Source organism: Orcinus orca, chromosome 17, assembly GCF_937001465.1.
Source record: "Orcinus orca chromosome 17, mOrcOrc1.1, whole genome shotgun sequence".
Lineage (NCBI taxonomy): Eukaryota > Metazoa > Chordata > Mammalia > Artiodactyla > Delphinidae > Orcinus > Orcinus orca.
In genome coordinates this window covers 61815590-61834140 of record NC_064575.1, presented here as the reverse complement: position 1 = coordinate 61834140, position 18551 = coordinate 61815590, and positions in this window count along the sequence as shown.

The following is an 18551-nucleotide window of genomic DNA, read 5'->3' as shown; positions in this document are numbered from 1 at the left end:
ACTATATGCCAATAAAATGGACAACCTGGGATGGACACATTCTTAGAAAAGCACAACCTTCTGAGACTGAACCAGGAAGAAATAGAAAATAGAAACAGACCAATCACAAGCACTGAAATTGAAACTGGGATTAAAAATCTTCCAACAAACAAAAGCCCAGGACCAGATGGTTTCACAGGTGAATTCTATTAAACATTTAGAGAAGTGCTAACACGTATCCTTCTCAAACTCTTCCAAAATATAGCAGAGGGAGGAACACTCCCAAACTCATTCTACTAGGCCACCATCACCCTGATACCAAAACCAGACAAAGATGTCACAAAGAAAGAAAACTAAAGGCCAATATCACTGATGAACATAGATGCAAAAATCCTCAAAAAAATACTAGCAAGCAGAATCCGACAGCACATTAAAAGGATAATACATCATGATCAAGTGGGGTTTATCCCAGGAAAGCAAGGATTCTTCAATATACACAAATCAATCCTTGTGATACACTATATTAACAAATTGAGGATAAAAACCATATGATAATCTCAATAGATGCAAATTTATCTTCTGGCAAAATCCAACACCCAATAGTGATAAAAACTCTCTAGAAAATCAGAATAGATGGAACCTACCTCAACACAATAAAGGCTATGTTTGACAAACACACATCCACCATCATTCTCAGTGGCGAAAATCTGAAACCACTTCCTCTGAGATCAGGAACAAGACAAGGTAGCCAACTCTCACTGCTATTATTCACATAGTTTTGGAATTTTTAACCACAGCAATCAGAGAATAAAATAAAATAAAAGGAATCCAAATCAGAAAAGAAGAAGTAAAACTGTCACTGTTTGCAGATGACATTACACTATACATAGAGAATCCTAAAGATGCTACCAGAAAACTACTAGAGCTAATCAATGAATTTGGTAAAGTAGCAGGATACAAAATTAAGGTACAAAAATCTCTTGTATTCTTATACACTAATGATGAAAAATCTGAAAGAAAAATTAAGGAAACACTCCCACTTACCACTGAAAGAAAAAGAATAAAATACCTAGGAATAAACCTACCTAAGGAGACAAAAGACCTTTATGCAGAAAACTGTAAGATACTGATGAAAGAAATTAAAGATGAAACAAACAGATGGAGAGATATACCATGGTCTTGGATTGTAAGAATCAACATTGTGAAAATGACTATACTACCCAAGCAATCTATAGATTCAATACAGTCCCTATCAAACTACCAATGGCATTTTTCACAGAACTAGAGCAAAAAGTTTCACAATTTGTATGGAAACACAAAAGTCCCCGAATAGCCAAAGCAATCTTGAGAAAGAAAAATGGAGCTGGAGGAATCAGGCTCCCTGACTTCAGACTATACTACCAAGCTACAGTAATCAAGACAGTATGGTACTGGCACAGAAACAGAAATATAGATCAATGGAACAGGATAGAAAACCCAGAGATAAACCCACACACATATGGTCACCTTATCTTTGATAAAAGAGGCAAGAATAAACAGTAGAGAAAAGACAGCCTCTTCAATAAGTGGTGTTGGGAAAACTGGACAGCTTCATGTAAAAGAATGAAATTAGATCACTCCCTAACACCATACACAAAAATAAATTCAAAATGGATTAAAGACCTAAATGTAAGGCCAGACACTATTACACTCTTAGAGGAAAACAGAGGCAGAACACTCTATGAAATAAATCACAACAAGATCCTTTTTGACCCACCTCCTAGAGAAATGGAAATAAAAACAAAAATAAACAAATGGGACCTAATGAAACTTAAAAGCTTTTGCACAGCAAAGGAAACCATAAACAAGATGAAAAGACAACCTTCAAAATGAGAGAAAATATTTGCACACAAAGCAACTGATAAAGATTAATCTCCAAAATATACAAGCAGCTCATGCAGCTCAATATCAAAAAAAACAAACAATCAAATCCAAAAATGGGCAGAGGACCTAAATAAACATTTCTGCAAAAAAGGCATACAAATGCATGAAAGGATGCTCAACATCATTAATCATTAGAGAAATGCAAATCTAAACTACAATGAGGTATCACCTCACACCAGTCAGAATGGCCATCATCAAAAAATCTACAAACAATAAATGCTGGAGAGGGTGTGGAGAAAAGGGAACCCTCTTACACTGTTGGTAGGAATGTAAATTGATACAGTCACTGTGGAGAACAGTATGGAGGTTTCTTAAAAGACTAAAAATAGAACTACCATATGACCCAGCAATCCCACTACTGGGTGTATACCCTGAGAAAACCATAATTCAAAAAGTGTCATGTACCACAATTTTCACTGCAGCACTATTTACAATAGTCAGAACATGGAAGCAACCTAAGTGTCCAACGACAGACAGATGAATGGATAAAGAAGATGTGGAACATATATACAATGGAATATTACTCAGCCAGAAAGGGAAACAAAATTGAGTTATTTGTAGTGAGGTGGATGGACCTAGAGTCTGTTATACAGAGTGAAGTAAGTCAGAAAGGGAAAAAACAAATACCGAATGCTAACACATATATATGGAATCTAAAAACAAATGTTCTGAAGAACCTAGGGGTAGTACAGGAATAAAGACGCAGACATAGAGAATGGACTTGAGGACAAAGGGAGGGGGAAGGGTAAGGTGGGACAATGTGAGAGAGTGGCATGGACATTTACACACTACCAAATGTAAAATATAGCTAGTGGGAAGCAGCTACATAGCACAGGGAGATCAGCTCGGTGATTTGTGACCACCTAGAGGGGTGAGATAGGGAGGGTGGGAGGGAGACACAAGAGGGAGGAGATATGGGGATATATGTATATGTATATGTATATATATAGCTGATTCACTTTGTTATAAAGCAGAAACTAACACACCATTGTAAATCAATTATACTCCAATAAAGATGTTAAAAAATAAATTAAATAAATAAATAAATAAAATAAAATTAATTATTTCTTCAGCAGTGGGAAAAAAAGAGGGAGGGGATATGGGGATATATGTATACATATAGCTGGCTCACTTTGCTTACAGCAGAAACTAACCCAACTTTGTAAAGCAATTATACTCCAAAAAAGATGTTGAAAATAAAAAAATCCTCCAGATTTCAGAATTCAGATAGAAGGTTAACAGAATGCTAAATTCCTTTTATTATATATATATATATATATATATATATACACACATATATACATATATATATACATTAAAGTGATAACCTTATCCTTTTCCTTGTAAACATACTTTTCCAAGATAAATGTGACAATGAAACTACATTTTTTGTTTCAGTGAGTCACCCTTAGCTCTGAAGGTTTTATTCAAATAATCGATCACTCCTTTACTCTGTCACTTAGCTGTTTGTCATAAATAGTTGATAAAAGGTTTGAGTATATATGAGAAAAAATTTGAAGAGATCTTTGGCGCATTCTAACACGGGTCTGGAGATATTATTAACTCATTCTTTAAAGTCATCCATGTGCTAGATCACATGGATCTGGTTCTAGGAACACTAAGAATAAGCAGATTTGATAAAATTTAGCCATGGGAAAAGAAATAAGAAATTTTCTTTGTAAGGATAAAAAGAAAGAAATATTAAGATATGAGGTATTATGGGAGTATAATGAAAACCAGTTAAAATGGTGACAGGGAACATTTTTCAAGGAAGGCATACCTAAGGTAGATTTTTTTTTTTTCTTTTTTTTTTTGCGGTACGCGGGCCTGTCACTGTTGTGGCCTCTCCCGTTGCGGAGCACAGGCTCCGGACGCGCAGGCTCAGCGGCCACAGCTCACGGGCCTAGCCGTTCTGTGGCATGTGGGATCTTCCCAGACCAGGGCACGAACCCATGTCCCCTGCATCGGCAGGCAGACTCTCAACCACTGTGCCACCATTGAAGCTCCCTAACGTAGATTTTTAAAGAACAAAGAGAAGTTAACTGCCTAGAAATTTAGGTTCATAGGACACAAGATGACAGAAGACTGAAAGCAGAAGGAAAGCTCAAGAATATATTTAAAGATAAGAGAGAATATTGTTAAGAGCTGGAAGGAGTGTGAGATTTTACCCTACTTGCAAGGTAACAAGTCAGCCTTCCATAGTTTTATGGATGTTGGTATAAGACAGGATACTCCTAGTCAGAGGCAAAGACCTGTTAAACATAGTATTATCAGTACCAACATTTTCACACTGGATCTCCAAGCCCCATTTCCCACAGGAAAAAGTAAAGAGGGCCTGATGACACATTTAAACACAATGGGTTGCATTACAGGAAAGAAACATTGATTTGGGGGAACATGAATCTTACACAATGAATAATGATTATGCCTATCCTTTGCTTCAGAGGGAGACACTATCTCCCTCTTCCAGCACCACAAGCAACCTTCCCTTAACTCCTGAGGGAGATACTAGCTCTATCTTACATGAGGTTTAAAAGTTTTCCCCTACAGAGTATTCATGTGTTCTGATCGTTCAAGTGTCTCTAAATAGAGATATTTTTCCTACTATAGTTTTCAACAGTAGTGGTCAATTTTAATAATGTCTGGGCTTTGAAACTGGGCAACTAGCAGGAAGTATTCAACCCCAAAACTCTTAAGCGGTCTTGACTTTTCACTGCTCCTGGGTTATTTTTCCCTAATCAAGAGATAAGGCAGATGGCATATAATCTTGCTCTATTGCAGGAAACATGAACAGAGTTTTCCTAGTTCCTCTTTCACAGATGGAGCATTCTTAGAATAACCAAGCTTTGTACAGGAGTTCAGTTCCAACAGCCTCAACTCTGAGCACCTAGGAAGCATTTTAATATTCACGTGTGGATGTTACATAATCGGCCCCTAACTTTTAGAGCCTATATCAGCCTCTGGAACTTCAAGGTTGTTTCAGCATTAAATCATGCTTACTGTTCTGACAGTTTTTTCTCTTTTTATTTCTGGTAATTAGAACACTCAATTCAATTATTTCAAGCCCAGATATATTTGCTGTTGTTGGTGTTATTATAGTTTATATGTTCACTTTCTAGATGATTTCATTCAATTTTATGAGTTTAAATGCTATGTATATGCTGAATCCCTAATTTACATACCTAGTCCAAATCTCATCCCTGAATTTGACTCATATATCCAGATGCTTTCTTGAGATAACTATGTAGATGCCCAAGAGATTTCTCAAAATTATCTAAATTGAATTGTCTTGACTTATGTTTCCACTCCTAAGAATACATTTTCCCTCTTGTGTTTTTCCCCATATTAGCAATTCTTCTACTCTTTAGTTTGCTCAGGCAGAAGTTATTGGAGGAATACTTGACTCCCTTCTTTCTCTCAAATTCATGTTAAACTGTCTAAAACTATGGTTGAAAATTTATCTTAAATATATCTAGAATTTAACTACTTCTCAGCACATCTACAGCACCCACACTGGGTCAAAGTCCAAGGACTTTCATTGTTATCGTTTACAAATTTTTCTTCTTATTTTCACTTTACCCCTCTACCAACCTGGATTCAACAGGGTAGTCTGAGTGACCTATCTAAAATCTAAATCATGTTACTCCTCTCCTCCAAATTCTCCAGTAGCTTTCCAGTTCTTTCAGAGTGAACCCTAATACCTGTCTAATATTAATGAACCCAATACCTGATTTACAAGGTGCTAAATGATCTATTCCATGACCCCATCTTTCTGAACACTTCAATTCCCATTCTTCACACACACACTGGCCTCTTCATAGTTCCTTGACATGGAAGCTTGGAACATATGAAATAGGCGTTTTTGTAGGTGAAACCAGTCAATTTTTGGCTATTTTATATGACTTAATTTAATAAGAAAACTCTCACCCTAGGGCATTTGTACTGGATGCTCTCTCTTGTCTCCTAATAACCACTTGAATCTCTTATTCTCATCTTTCAAGTCTAGCTTAAATAACATTTTAAAAGACAGGCCTTCATTGATCTCCTTTATAACAGAGTAGTACTGCCTATCATTCTTTGTTCTGACTCGGCTTTATTTTTCTTCACCAAGATGTGCCACCTACTGACACTTTGTTTATTCATTGTCTTTTTGCCTTGAATATAAGCTCTTTGAGGAGAATGTCTGTTTGTTTATCACAACAACTGTAGTGCCTGTAAACATGTTTACCTTAGTGACATCAACAGCATGACCAAATAAGACATCCCTCATCATATTTCCCTCTACAACAATTTGGTATTCATCTATGGGAAAAAGTGCCTTTGTAGGTAGGAGTTGTAGGATCCATCATCATATGCCAAGGATTCAGAAAGGAGTCTCACCCACCTGTACAAGATTAGGCACAGATTGCTTAAGTATGACACTAAATGTATAATCAGTAAAAGAATAAATTGATAAATCAGCCTTCATTATAATTAAAAAGATACTGAAAGATACTGTTCTTTGAAAGATACTGCTAAGAGAATGAAAAGACAAGCCATAGAGTCAGCCCATGTATTTGCAAATATGCCTGATAAAGGTATTGTACTCACACCATATAAATGATTCAAAATTCAATAATACTAGTACAAATAATATGTTTTATAAATACGCAAAATATTTGAAAAGGTTCTTCACCAAAGAAGATATACAGTTGGCAAACATCTACATGAAAATATATTCAACATTTTTAGCCATTAATTAAATGAAAAAATAAAACCACGATGTAATACAAAAGACTGACCATACCAAGTATTAGTGATGCTATGGTATAACTGGAATTCTCATTAACTCTTGGTGAGAATGTAAAATGGTACAGCCATATTTAAAACCTATATGGCAGGACTTCCCTGGTGATGCAGTGGTTAAGAATCTGCCTGCCAATGCAGGCGACACGGATTCGAGCCCTGGTCCAGGAAGATCCCACATGATACAGAACAACTAAGCCCATGTGCCACAACTACTGAGCCTGTGCTCTAGAGCCTGCCAGCTACAACTACTGAAGCCTGTGCACCTAGAGCCCGTGCTCTGCAACAAGAGAAGCCACTGCAATGAGAAGCCCATGCACCACAACGAAGAGTAGCCCCTGCTCCCCACAACTAAAGAAAGCCCACGCACAGCAAGGAAGAGCCAACACAGCCAAAAATAAATAAATAATTTAAAAAAAATAAAACCTATATGGCAGCTTCTTAAAACTTAAACAAAAGATACACTCATATCATAAGATACACTCATATCACTGATGGGTATATAACCAAGAGAAATAAAAGCAAATATCCATACAGACTTTTATATGAATGGTCATAGTAGTTTTATTTGTAATACTGTGAAACTAGGAACAACCCAAATGTTCATCTTCAGGTTGATGGAAAAACAAACTGTTTTATACACATACAGTGTATACACATACAGTGCAATCTTATTTAATAATAAAAAGGTATTAATTATTGATATATACTACATGGATGAATCTTAAAATCATTACTTTGAATGAAAAAATCCAGACAAAAAATGCTATACAATATATGAATCTATTAATCGTAAAATGTAGAAAATTCACACTAATCTATATAGGGATAAAGTACATCAATATTCGTTTGGTAATGAAGTAGGGGGGTGGTGGCAGGAGCGATCAAAGGAGGCACATGACAAATGGGCAGAAGAAAACTTTTGGATGGTGATGGATGTTTTCTTTATCTTGATACTCGTGATGTTACATATATCAAAATTTATCAATTTGAGTGTTTTTAAATGTGAAGTAAGTCAATTCTACCTCATAAAAACTCTTCTGAAAAAGAAAATGAAACAAAACGGTAAAAAGAATAAGACATAGGTGAAACTGACACCTGAATTCTCATTATTATGGTTGTTAATATTTTCAACCTTATTACAAGGTTAAAATAAGGTTATTACATTATTGTAATAATATATAATTATACAATAATTATAAGTATTCAATTATACAATAATTATTATATCATTATTACCCTATTATTATTATTGTTAAACAAAGAGTTAATGCTGCATTTCCTGGCAACATGGAATGGAAGCACGTTTCATTACAAGTTTTCTCTATCTGATGAAAGTAAATGTGTTTATAGGAATGGACAAAATTTTTTCAGAATTTATTACATGGGATCTTATCTAAATGCCATTGTCTTCAACAGATGTGCAACAGACTCAGAAATAATTTTTTTCAATCTAAAATTCTCATATCAGCTTTCTATTAAAGCTAAATACCTAGGTATTTGGTAAAGGAATTTCTGCAGGAAACTGAATTAGGTATGTTATTTCCAGATATTCAAATTAAAACAAAATTTAGTAAAGGAATTTAAGAGAACAAAGACAAAAGAATACTTAGCATGTCTTCAAACATGAAATGTCTTAGGAAATTATCTGCCAAATGTTGCATCATAATCACTTTCTAGTTATAACTTCTCACAATTGCTGGGAGTGTAAATATTTTCTAATATTGCTCAAAATATCTACATACTTTAAATATCAAAGAAAGAGTAAGGAAGTGTTTTGAAATGCTACTTGCATTTTTGTTCAACAGATTGCTACTGTGTGTGTGTGTGTGTGTGTGTGTGTGTTTGACACACATACTTTTTTGTCATGGATACAATTTAAGGCAGGTGTTAAGAACTTTGAACATGAAAGAATTTCTGTGTGCTTACACAGATGGATTTAATATGAGACAATACTGTGTAATGGAGTAAAATATAAAGTTATCTTATAACACATATAAGAAATCAAGTTTCTACTGAAAAGAAGAATGAAAACACTAATGTTCATTAAAATTTGAAGATTGATAACATATAGTAAGAGAGTTGTAAAGGACAGTAAACCTCTGGCTCTATATATTAAAATGGCATAGTAATGTACTGTTACTAATCTGGAAGCTTTTAAGGATAAGGGAACTATTGAATTCCTTTGATTTTTAACATGCTAGAATTAAGCTTCATAAATATAGGATCCTTATTTTGTCCTCTTATATATTTGAAGTACCTAGAACATAGTCTGATTTAGTGCTTAATATAAATATCTATGTATCTTATCAGTCATCTTTCTATCTATATCTTTGTTCATTATCTTGGTTTTACAAAATATTATCAATTAAAAAGATTTCTTTTTACAGAAATGATTGATGCAGCGACGTGGAATTCATAAAATCTTTTTAAAAACTGTAGTGATAAGAAAATTTTATTAACTATTTGGAATGCCTTGGGAGAACAACAATAAATCATTAGCAACAAGAAGATATTTTAAGTGAAACAAGCTTTTATGTCATTTTCAAATGGCTACAATGAACTAGAAAATTATTATACCATTGAAAAGACTGTGCATTAGATGTTATAATAAATCATTTACTGAAGACTATTAGATTTTAAATCATTTATAATTAAGTTCAAAGGAACTTTGAACACACTGCTTGATTTCAAAAAATGTTTGATATAAATTCCAGTCTTTGCAATAGCATTAACACTTCAGAAATATCTCTAAAATGTCACACAAAGGTTGGTGTACTGTGTACAAGAACTGAATGAATTTAGCAGACTTCCTTCAAAAGTTAAACAGTTTGATGGAATTGGAAAATGAGTTTTGCCTTTCTTTTACATAAGAAGAGCAGTAATTTAAACAAATTACAATGATGAATCTAAGGATTATTGAGATCTTTGTTGTGCAGTAACATCAAGTAATCAAAGAACATTTACCTCCAAATAATTTAGTTAAGCTCCCATTTTACAAAAGAGGAGATTTGATTGGTAACTCCATTTCTTACATGGAAACTTTTTCCTACAGACGTACATAGTAGTGGAAAGAGCATCATAGAGTAAATAAGCAAATGTATAATATTAGAGGAAATAAGAACACACAACTTCCCCATGTGGTCATTGATACATGGAATTCTTCTAACATAGAACAAGCCCTCCATTCAGCGACCATTGAGAACACCAATCATCCACAACGGAGGAGTTTGATCATTGCTGTATATTTTGATGTATCATAAATAATCAATATCTAATTATCTCCTGTAGCATGTTTTGATGAGAGAAGGGGTATGGATACTTTAAGTGGAGGTTGCTAAGTCAGGAGATGCGCTGAGAAAAGAGGCTCCCAGTCCAGCATGAAAACACCTTGGAAAAACAACTTACTTGAACCATAATAACTAAATTAAGAGCAGAGTTGAAAACTTCAGGCTTTTATTTGGCCAATGATGAAAAGAAGAAAAAAAATCACAAATGTTGTATGTAACAAGGAAGATAACTTGGGCAGGATTGTTTTATTTACTTAATTTTACTGAAATATTATGTAAAACAAATTTGAATAATGTCTCACAAATTTTAACAGGATGAAAACATAAAAGGACTTATTTAAGGTGAATCGATTAAGAAACATGAACGAGCACTTACCCTGAGATTAACATATGCAGAAATTTTTCTAGGGATTATTAAACAACCTCAAATGAGCACATGTTTTAAAGCAGATAGATCTGGTATCAAAACTTAGGACTACCATTTAGTAGCTTAGAAGCCTGGGAAAGATGAATATATAAGCCCCACTTGTCTTACTTAAAAAATGGGAATATGAAAATCAGAAATACTATATGAAAATTTCTAAGAGCGTCTATGACATGGTAATTCCATGAATTACTTTACAATTACTACTACTACTGCTTCTACTACTACTACTATTACTTGTATTCCTACTAACATTAGCTTCCTAAGTATAAATCAGGGAGCATAGGTTTTGTTGAGGAAGAAAAATGATCAGGTACATATCAAAGAGAGCTGAAGATAATAGAGTACACAGTTTAGGGCTATGAAATAATAGAAAAATGTATACGTAATGGTCTCTGCCCCTGATTCCTCTTACAGAGCTCCTAAAACACTTGTAATTTCCTGAGTCATAAGAACACCAGGCACATCTATTGTTCTAATATTTATCTCTGACATCAGTCCCTGACACATGACTCCTGAAACCCTTGTAAATTCCTAAGTGATAAGAGCACGAGGAACATCTCTTGTTCTACTGAGGTGACTCTGAGTGAGCTATGATGACTCCTGAATGGAAGCTAGTCACAAGAAAGACTAAGCAATTAATAGAACCTTGGAATTTTCAGCCCCACACCCCAATCTTCCAGAAAGGGGAGAGGGACTAGAATTGGAGTTAGTAATAGATCATGCCTAAGTGAGGAAGCCTCAATAAATTCCCAATACTAGGGGGTTCAGAGAGCTTCTGGGTTGGCTAATACATCCATACCAGGTATGTGAAGCACACCAGCTCCAAGGGGACAGAAACTCCTGTGCTCAGGACCCTCCTAGAACTCACCCTGTGTATCTCTTCATCAAGCTGTTTATTTGTATCATCATATTCTTTAATAAACTGCTAAACATAATTAAGTGTTTCTGAGGTCTGTGAGCTGCTTTAGCAAATTAATGGAACCCAAATAGGGGGGTCATTGGAACCTCAGATCTATAGCCAGTAGGTCAGAAGCACAAGTGATAATTTTGACTTGTAACTGGTGTCTGAAGCTGGGAGCAGGGAGGAAGTCTTAAGTAACTGAGCCCTTAACTTGTGGGATATGACCCTATCACTGGGTAGAAAGTGTTAGAATTGAGTTAAATTGTAGGACACCAAGATGGTGTCACAGAGAATTGCTTGTGTGGACGGAAAACCTCCACACATTTGTTGACCAGAAGTGTCAGAAGTAAAGCGTTCTGGGATACAACTAGAGATTATCATACTAAGTGAAGTCAGAAAGAGAAAGACAAATACCATACGATATCTCTTATACGTGAAATCTAAAATATGACACAAATGAACCTATCTACAAAACAGAAACAGACTCATAGACATAGAGAACAGACTTGTGATTGCCAAGGGGGAGCAGGGAGGGAGAGGGATGGACTGGGAATTTGGGGTTGGTAGATGCAAACTATTACATTTAGAACGGATAAACAACAAGATCCTAATGAATAGCACAGGGAACTCTATTGAATATCCTGTGACAGACCACAGTGGAAAAGAATATTAAAAAAAAAGAATGTCTATATGTGTATAACTGAGTCACTTTGCTGTACAGCAGAGACTGGCACAATGTAGTAAATCAACTATACTTCAATTAAAAAAAAAAAAGAACTAAATGGTTCTGTGTAAGTAGTAAAGGGACTCACAGGGAAGAGAAACATAAAAGGGGAGAACTGTTTTTTTTCCCTACATAGGAAGGGAAAAACTGAGTTTTTAATAGAAAATAAATTTTTATAGAAAATTAATAAATCTTAGTGGGTGAATTTAGCACACAAATCTATGTAACTGATAGAAAAGCAAACAAATGTATTTGTAGATATGTATGAATGTCATGTTCAAGAAGATTTGAGCGTGACATGGTAAAACTGACATAATTGGCATAAATAGAAAATTATAAGTTAAAGTGCAAAATATATTTTTTTCAGGAAGAAGTAAATTAACCCAAATAAATCATAGTATACTCAATGAAAACAGAAGGATGGAATAGTAAAAATTTGAAGAGAAAGAAGATTATTAAACAAAAAAAATTTCAGAAAATCAGTAGCAGCTAGAATAGTTTCTTTGCAAAGTCTAATGATATTTACAAACTTCTGGTGAAAATAATCAAGAAAAATAATCACAAGTGTCTTGAAAATAAAGTAAAACACTTCATATATTACCAGCATTAACAAATTTTGAGAAGGTATTACAAAATTTTTATGAAAATTAATTTGAAAATTACAATGAAACTGGATAGGAATTAGAAAAGCAAAGTGCACCAAAATTGATACAAGAAAATGAAAAAAAGTGAACAGTTTTATAATTATTAAAAATGTTTATTTTCCCACTACAGAAACACTAAGCTCAAATTGCTTCACAGGTGAATTAATCAAATATTTGTGGAACATATAAAGGTACATTTTTCCTAAGTTCTTTCAGAATGAAGGAAAAAGAGAACTTTGTCACCTGTTTATGTAGCCATAAAAACTTTTATAAGAACACCTAAAAGGACATCACCAGAAGGAAAAACAGGTTAATCCTCGCATAATATTGATACAAGCTATGTCTCCAGTTCAGTAAATCTCCACTTCTATTATTGAAAATGTGATATGATAAAATTAACAAAATGGCTCAAAGATCAGAAATAAAGTAATCAAAGTAATCATTTACTGATGATACGTTTTTGTACAGAGAAAATTAAAATAAATCTATAAATACATTTTTAGAATTGTTTAATAAATTTAGCATATTTGCTGATTTAGCATCAAAGAAGTGGCAAAAAACCCATTAGGCATACAATTTTAAAAGATCTTTTAAATCAGAAAAAAAAATTAAGTCCAAGATATAAAGCATTTAAAATATGGAACCCTAAGAAAATTATAAACTACTTTGAGAGAATTTGAAGTAGATCCAGGGATTTCCCTGGTGTTACAGTGTTTAAGAATCCTCCTGCCAATGCAGGCAACACAGGTTCTAGCCCTGGTCCGGGAAGATCCCACATGCCGCGGAACAACAAAGTCCATGCACCACAACTACTGAGCCTGCACTCTAGAGCCCATGAGCCACAACTACTGAGCCCGTGTGCCACAACTGCTGAAGCCTGCGCTCCTAGACCCTGTGTTCCACAACAAGAAAAGCCACCACAATGAGAAGCCCACACACCACAAGGAAGAGTAGCCCCTGCTCACCGCAACTAGAGAAAGCCCGCACACAGCAACAGAGATCCAACGCAGCCAAAAATAAATAAATAAATTTATTTATTTAAATAAATAAATAAAGTAGATCCAATACATGGAGAATATAATCATGCATTGGAAAACTTTTATTATAAAGAGGTAAATTTTTCACCAATGTTGCACAAATTTATGTATGCATCCGAATATATAATCTTTTACATCAAGATCAAGATGTAAAAGATATAGCTTACCTATATTTATATATGTATTACATAAATATATTATATATTCAATAAAATATGAAGCTCTAAGAAAAGTTTATATGAAAAAGGCAAGCTAATTACAAAATTAAATATGAAAAATCAAAGAAACAAAAATGACTAACAAATGATAGAAAACAAAACAAAACAATATAAGGAGGTATTTTCCTACCCTTTGTCAAGATTTTTAAAATCTTTTCTAATTAAAGCAGTATGGTGTTATACAAGTGAGGATAAATATTAACTGAAGCAAATAGCTTAAAAAAAGAAAAGACACATTATATTACAAAGATGACACTACATTACAGTGAGAAGATGCTTTGGGGAACACTATGCTAGTTCAGTTACATATGCACATGACAAAAAAAAAACTTTACCCCTATTTCAATTGTAAGTACATAAAATTTATTGCAGATAGATTGCTAATATAATTCTGTACAGAAGAACAATAAGCATTATACAAGATTATATCAGAGAATACTTTGATCATGCTGAGGTAAAGAAAGTTTTTTTATATAGGACACAAAAAGGACTAGTCATACCTAAAACATTGATAAAATGGACTACATGAAAATTAAGAAATTATGTTCATTAAAAGACACTATTAAATTATAGAGTCTGAGAAGATGTTTGTAAAACACAAAGGTACAAAGATTTCAGGATGTATGAAAAACCTTTATAATTCTATAAGAACAAAGACAATATAATAGAAAAGTGAACAAGAGATTTGAAGAAGCATTTCAGAAAGGAAATAAGCTAACATTCACTAAACAAATTCAAAGATAGAAACTTCATTAATATTTAGGAAAATATAAATTAAAGGCAAAATGCAAATTAAATCATACCAGAGAATAAAATTAGAAAAAAATAACCTGGCAATACGAACTGTGGGAAAAATTGTGGTGTATTCATAATGTGGGATGAATAAACAAACTTACTTGACCCAATATATGAGAGGGTGAAGGCAAACACAAAACATTTGTAATGAAGGATTCCATTTAAATAAAAAATTGGCCAAAACGAATGTATCAAAGCTGTACAAAATCTATAAAACAAAATGTTACAGGCATTAGACACCAACCAACTGGAAGCTGCCATACTAAGAGAAGGAAGGTATATGATAAGAGCCTCACATTCACCTCAGCCTCCCTTCAGAAAATTTTCCCAACTGCAGCAGAGCCCAAGCATGACTGCCAGCCTCACTGGGAAAGAAAAAAGACAGACATTTTGGGAAAGACACGAAAGCAAAGGTAGATGCAGATAAGAAGCACCAAGATTCTGTGTAAAAATTGACTTCAGATACTTGGCTGGCTTCTGAGCTGTCTATGTACAAGATGAAACAATGCAATGCTAGCAGAGAAGAGCTGTTAGGAGGAAGAGCACTAAATATGGAGAAAATTAAAGAAAATGGGGTTGAGTTAAATTATGGAGAATTTCAACAGATGATTAATATTTACCAAGAAAGAGTCAAATAATTATTCTATTAAATAATACAATAACTAAAATTAAGAACTCATTGGATATAATTAACAGCAGACTAAATAAAGAGGATGAAAATTAGTAAACACAAAAGCTGAACAATTGAAAATGTCTAAACAGAAACACAGAGAAAAAAAGATCAAAAGAGATGGGACATTGTCAACAAGTTGAATATATGTGTAGTTAGAAGTCAGAGATAACAGAGTGATGGGAAAGATCTATATGTCCATCTGGATGGCAGTTTAAAGGGGTGTTCATATTTCATTGAATTGTACACTTGAGATTTGGGCACTTTATTAAATGCAATTTATAACCAGTTAAAATAAATACAATGATACTTATAAGTATTTGGGCCAATCATACCTTTGAATGGTATGATTAAAAGCTTCTCAGATAAATCTTTATCACCTAGGAGTTGAAAAGCATATAGAGAAGAGTAAGGTAAATTTTTTAGAGTAAGAAATACTCTAAATACTTGATAGGAATATTGACACATTTTTCCAATAATGTTTAATTTTCCCTTGCATCTGAGCAATTTCAGAGTTGGTTTTGTGTTTGTTTGCTCAAATAGGCAAACAAATACACTAATCAGTTTTGAATGTGAATTGTGAATGTGTTTAGCTAACACTGGAGGATTTTTCATGATATTATTTCTAAAGATAATCAGTTAGCTGGCCTCAGATGAATGGCGGCTATTCATTAACTTAATTAGCTTATGTAGGAAGTACAAAAGATGGAAAAGTGGGTGGTCACTGGAAAGTACTTTACATAAAGCAGGAAAAAGCATTTTACTGGAAAATAAAATAATTTTTTTTTTAAAAATTTGAGCTTATGCGACCATTTATTTCACCACTGGGAAACCAATTATCCCCAGACTAGAACTCTTACCTTGGAGGAAAGAAATGAAACAAGACAAAGATGGATTTGTTGAACTCTTATTATGTGCCAGGAATTGACCTAGGGGGTTGTAATATAGTACAATCCTGTAAAACATTTCATTTAGTTCTCACTACCACTTTGGGAAATAGGATTATCTTTCCCATTTTACACATGAGAAAAGAGAACTTCAATAGGAGTAAAGCTGCTTGGACAAGTAGTAGGGTTTGAATGCCAAAGTAGCCAGGTGTTAGAATTCATTTGAGAGAAGTCTTCAGTCACTTAAGCCAGTAGCTTTTCTGATTCCTGCCCAGAAGCTCTCCTGTGTGCCCTAGAGACAAGGGGAGTCTAAAACTTCTACATCACTTCTGTCTTTCCTCCATCCTGCAGATACATTCAGAACTCCTGGAATAAGTAGAAAAATCACTAAAACACCATATACCTCTGTATCATCTTTATATTTTAATAATTCATACAAGTCTGTCTACTGCCACGTGATTTGCCTTCTGTTTCACTAATTTCCCCCCCTTTTATTGTGACTATGTTTGCCTAATATGATATCAAATTGGTTCACTGAATTGGTATTTTCAGTTCTAGAATATTCTATTGACTTGTATTCTATCAATTCTGTTTTCTCCTATAATTTTCTATGTTTGCCTCTGTTTTCCTGAATATACAAACCAGTTATTGTAATATCCCTGTGTAAAACTTCCATACCTAAATCCTCTTTGGATTTATTTCTATTTTCTTTTCTTTCTTGTTAGTCATTGGATCTTCTTTTAGCTTGCCACATAATTTTAAATTGCATACAGGATATTGCATTTGAAATTTGGTTAAGGTTCCAGAAGATACTATATTCTTCCATGGAGGATTAATCTTTCTTCTGTCATGCAGAAAGAACATAATTAGGTCATTTCTTCCTGCCAAAGGTTTTATGTTTTTCAAAAATATAATATTTCATCTTAACCTTTCCTTCTGGGTCTTGGCAGTTACTTCTAAGATGTAGCCATTCCTGGGTTTCAACTGACAAAATGGGATATTTACAATCCTCCAGCTTGGCACTGTTTGAACTCAACCTTAGCATCATGCAGCTGCTAAAATTTCTACTCAACACTTTAACCCCTCAATTCCACTTTCTACTAGGTTTCTATCAGTTTAGTCCTGCACATTTGCATTTTAGAGATCAGTAAAATCCTAGAGGGGAATTTGCACACACAGTTTGTGAATTCCCTCCTCCCCCTGATGTTACTCCTCAAATCTCAGATTATCTGGCAACCCTGAACTCCAGTATTTCTCTTTAGTAAGACTCAGTTTTTCGCTATAAATGTATCCCTGCACTATCAACATCTTCCTTCAGGGAAAAAGACAGAGTAATGTGGAGCTCACCTTCTCTTCCCTCAGATATTCTAACCTGTCCCATTCTGCCTGTGGTGGTTGCTCTCTATTGCCTTCAAATATTTCCTGTGTATTTTTCCTTTCTTTAAGAGATTAATCCAACATAAGCTACTCTGTCATGGCTGACAATGGAATTCCTTTCTGTAAGCTAGTCTAAGTATATTTCAATTACTAGAAAAATAAGAAAAGAAATGATAGCATTTATGAAAAAAATATTAACTTTCAGGGTGAATGGTATTCTGTTGATGGGAATTAAATTGGAAGTTGCAAGGTGTATCTCATTCCTGTTTTAATTAAATAATTTCTGGTCTGATCAGTATGGCATTAGTGTACTACATTCAGAAGACCACTGACCAGGAATCAAAAGAATCATACTCATTTACTTCTTAGTGATCCTTTGATCTGGGGCAAGTTCTTAACTCTTAGATTTCTAAATTATTAACTATCTATATTTTACAATTTTGTTTTGAATAAATATGTTGGTAAATTATATTATTCTGTTCATTAATTTATTCAATAATGCTACCTGTTATGTGCCAGGCTTCTTTCTAGCTGTGGAGGATAGAGAAGACAAAGAGATAAAATCCCTGATTTTAGAAAGCTCAAAAAAATTCAGTAAAGGATAAAGGGCATAAATAAGTTAAAATGCATAAGTAAGGTCATTTCATATTTTAAATACAATAAATTTGTGGAAAGTGACACATGGATGTGGAGAGGAGAGTAACAGAAAGGAAAGCTTCACATAAGCTTGGTATCTGAACTAAGACAAAAAACACAAGAATCAAAGATATTTTCAAGTAAGTGTATCCTAGGAAGAGAGAACAGCAATCAGCAATTACAAAGGTTTGGAGAAAACCTTTTCTAAAAAGGAAAATGAAATTGTCATTGTGGCTATAACATAATAAACTAGGAAGA